Genomic DNA, 4,118 nt, shown 5'->3' with positions numbered 1-4,118 from the left:
TAAGTGCAGGATATTTGAGGAAGATAGCAAGGCTAGGACTGCTCATTACAAAAGTCTTAGTGAGAAGAAGAATAAAGATCGTGGTAGTCCTTATGCATCTCCGAATGGTAAAGGTAAGCAGAAAATGGTAGATGAGAAGAAGCCAAGTGGGGGAGGATCTTCCATAGCTGGTAAATGTTTCAAGTGTGGCGAGCCGGGCCACCGTGCTGATAGCTGTACCAAGAAAGTGCTGAGATGTTTCCGATGCGGTCAGACTGGTCATAGAGTTACGGAATGTAAGGATGCTGGTCCGACATGTTTTAATTGTGGCGAGAAAGGCCATATCAGTTCGCAGTGCTCGAAACCGAAGAAGGCGGCTACTGCAGCTCATACTACTGGTAGGGTGTTTGCTCTGAGTGGGGTTGAAGCTCCTAAAGAAGATAATCTGATTAAAGGTACTTGCTTGATTAATAATGTTGAATTGCTTGCTATCGTTGACACTGGTGCTACTCATTCGTTTATTTCATATGAGTGTGCAACTAGGATTGGTGTGACTATGTCGTCCCTAGGCGGAAGTATGGTGATAGATACTCCTGCTAATGGTTCTGTGAAGACTTCTGTTGTCTGTCGAGGTTGTCATTTGACGATCTTTGAAAGAGAGTTCGTGGTTGATTTGGTGTGCTTACCCTTGCACCAAATTGATATTATTCTGGGAATGAATTGGCTAGAATTCTATGGCGTGTTTATCAACTGCTACAGGAAGACGGTGCGGTTTTCTGAAGTTGGTGAGAATGATGAGGCAAGATTTCTATCTGCTAGGCAGGTGGGGATTTTGTGAAAGATGAAGCTCAGATATTCGCTTTATTTGCGTCTCTGCAAGCGGATAAGAAAGTGGTGAGTGTAGATTTGCCCGTTGTTTGTGAATTTCAGGATGTGTTTCCGGGGGATGTAAGTGATTTACCTCCAGAACGTGAAGTCGAATTTGCCATTGACTTAGTGCCAGGTACGAGTCCAGTGTCGATGTCTCCTTATAGAATGTCGGCAACTGAATTAGTTGAATTGAAGAAGCAACTTGAAGAATTGCTTGAGAAGAAGTTTGTGCGTCCAAGTGTTTCTCCTTGGGGTGCACCAGTATTGTTAGTGAAGAAGAAAGAAGGTACGATGAGGTTGTGTGTCGATTATCGGCAGTTGAATAAGGTGACTATCAAGAATCGGTATCCATTGCCGAGGATTGATGATTTGATGGACCAGTTGGTTGGAGCTCATGTTTTCAGTAAGATTGATTTGCGGTCGGGTTATCATCAGATTCGAGTGAAGTCAGATGATATTGCGAAGACTGCTTTCCGTACGAGGTATGGTCATTATGAATACACTGTGATGCCGTTCGGTGTGTCTAATGCTCCAGGTGTGTTTATGGAATATATGAATCGTATATTTCATCCGTACCTTGATAATTTTGTTGTGGTGTTCATAGATGACATATTGATATATTCTAAGACGGGAGAAGAGCATGTAGGACATCTGAGAATTGTTTTGCAGGTGTTAAGGGAAAAGAAATTATATGCGAAGTTATCTAAATGTGAGTTCTGGTTGAAGGAAGTGAGTTTCCTTGGCCATGTGATTTCGAGTGGTGGGATTTCTGTTGATCCTGCTAAAGTTGATGCTGTATTACAGTGGGAGACTCCGAAGTCTGCTACCGAGATACGCAGTTTTCTGGGGTTAGCTGGTTATTATCGCAGATTTATTGAGGGCTTCTCTAAGTTGGCATTGCCGTTGACGCAGTTGACTAAGAAGGGTCAAGTGTATGTGTGGGATGCAGCTTGTGAAGCCAGTTTTGTTGAGTTGAAGAGGCGGTTGACCAGTGCTCCAGTGTTGATCTTGCCTAATCCTGGTGAGTCCTTCGTTGTTTATTGTGATGCTTCTTTGATGGGTCTTGGTGGTGTTTTGATGCAGAATGGTAAAGTTGTAGCTTATGCTTCTAGACAGTTGAGAGTTCATGAGAGGAATTATCCTACGCATGATCTAGAACTTGCAGCTGTTGTATTTGTGTTGAAAATGTGGAGGCATTATCTGTATGGTTCCAGATTCGAAGTGTTCAGTGATCACAAGAGTCTGAAGTATCTGTTTGATCAGAAGGAGTTAAATATGAGGCAAAGAAGATGGTTAGAATTACTGAAGGATTTTGACTTTGAATTGAGTTATCATCCCGGTAAGGCTAATGTAGTTGCAGATGCGCTGAGTAGAAAGTCTCTACATATGTCTATGATGATGGTTCGGGAACTTGAGTTAATTGAACAGTTCCGTGATATGAGTTTGGGTTGTGAAGTTTCCGCTGATAGTGTAAAGTTGGGTATGCTGAAGTTGAATAGTGGAATTCTGGAAGATATTCGGAATGGTCAGCAAGTTGATGTCGCTCTAGTTGATCATATTACTATGGTTAACCAGGGTAATGGTGGTAATTTTGAGATTGATGAGAATGGCATCCTGCGATTTAAAGGTAGAGTTTGTGTTCCTGAGGTGTCTGAATTGAGAAAGAGTATTCTTGAAGAGGGCCATAGGAGTGGATTGAGTATCCATCCAGGTGCAACTAAAATGTATCAGGATTTGAAGAAGTTGTTTTGGTGGGCTGGTATGAAAAGAGATGTTGCTAAGTTTGTGTATGCCTGTTTGACTTGTCAGAAGTCAAAGATTGAACATCAGAAACCGGCAGGTATGATGCAACCTTTGAAGATTCCTGAATGGAAGTGGGATAGCATTTCCATGGATTTTGTGACGGGATTGTCGAAGACGGTGAAAGGTAATGATTCTATTTGGGTGATTGTGGATCGATTGACTAAGTCGGCGCATTTCTTGCCGATGAAGATTAATCACTCTTTAGAGAAGTTGGCAGAGTTGTATATTGAGGAGATAGTGAGGCTGCATGGTATTCCATCCAGTATTGTGTCTGATAGAGATCCCAGATTTACTTCTAGATTTTGGGAAAGTTTGCAGAAAGCGTTGGGGACCAAGTTGAGGTTGAGTTCAGCTTATCATCCTCAGACTGATGGCCAGACTGAAAGAACTATCCAATCCTTGGAGGATTTGTTGAGAGCTTGTGTGTTGGAGCAGAGTGGTTCTTGGGATAGTTATTTGCCGTTGGTGGAGTTTACTTATAATAATAGTTTTCATGCTAGTATCGGTATGGCTCCATATGAAGCATTGTATGGTAGGAGGTGTAGAACTCCATTGTGTTGGTATGAATCAGGTGAGAGTGCTGTACTCGGACCTGAGATTGTGCAGCAGACGACTGAAAGGGTTAAGATGATTCAGGAGAAAATGAAGATTTCTCAGAGTCGTCAGAAGAGTTATCATGATAATAGGAGAAAGGCACTTGAGTTCCAAGAGGGAGATCATGTGTTCTTGAGAGTTACTCCGACGACAGGTGTGGGTAGAGCTTTAAAGTCTAAAAAGCTTACTCCGAGGTTTGTGGGTCCGTATCAGATTTTGAAGAGAGTCGGGGAAGTGGCGTATCGGATAGCTTTACCGCCGTCGCTTTCTAATCTGCATGATGTGTTTCATGTATCTCAGTTGAGAAAATATATTGCGGATCCTTCGCATGTTGTTCAGTTGGATGATATCCAGGTGAGGGATAATTTGACCGTTGAGGTGTTGCCAATTCGGATAGATGGCCGAGAAGAGAAGACCCTGAGAGGTAAGAAGATTGCTCTGGTGAAAGTTGTTTGGGGAGGTCCAGCTGGTGAGAGCTTGACTTGGGAGCGTGAAGATCAGATGAAGGAGTCGTATCCGGCTCTATTTGCTTGAGGTATGTTTTCGAGGACGAAAACTTCTAAAGTGGGGGAGAGTTGTAACACCCCAAATAAAGTAAAAGAATTATTTAATTAAGTTGATAATATTATTTTATTAATTTAATTAAATAAATTGGATTATTATTATTATTATTATTGTTATTATTATTATTATTATTTGGAATAATAATAATTGGAAAATATATAAGTTGGGATAAGAGAAAAAGTTTCTCATTTGGGAACAGAAGAGTTTTACGTGGAAGGTTAGAAGCTGCAGAGAAGGGAGAAGCTGTAGAGCAAAGGCTGAAGAGCGGAAAAGCGGAAGCGTTGAGTTGCCGAATTATCTCAGGTAAG

This window comes from Lathyrus oleraceus, chromosome 6 (assembly GCF_024323335.1).
Source record: "Lathyrus oleraceus cultivar Zhongwan6 chromosome 6, CAAS_Psat_ZW6_1.0, whole genome shotgun sequence".
In the NCBI taxonomy this organism is placed as follows: domain Eukaryota; kingdom Viridiplantae; phylum Streptophyta; class Magnoliopsida; order Fabales; family Fabaceae; genus Lathyrus; species Lathyrus oleraceus.
The sequence above is the reverse complement of the archived record's forward strand: the minus strand, read 5'-3'. Positions refer to the sequence as shown.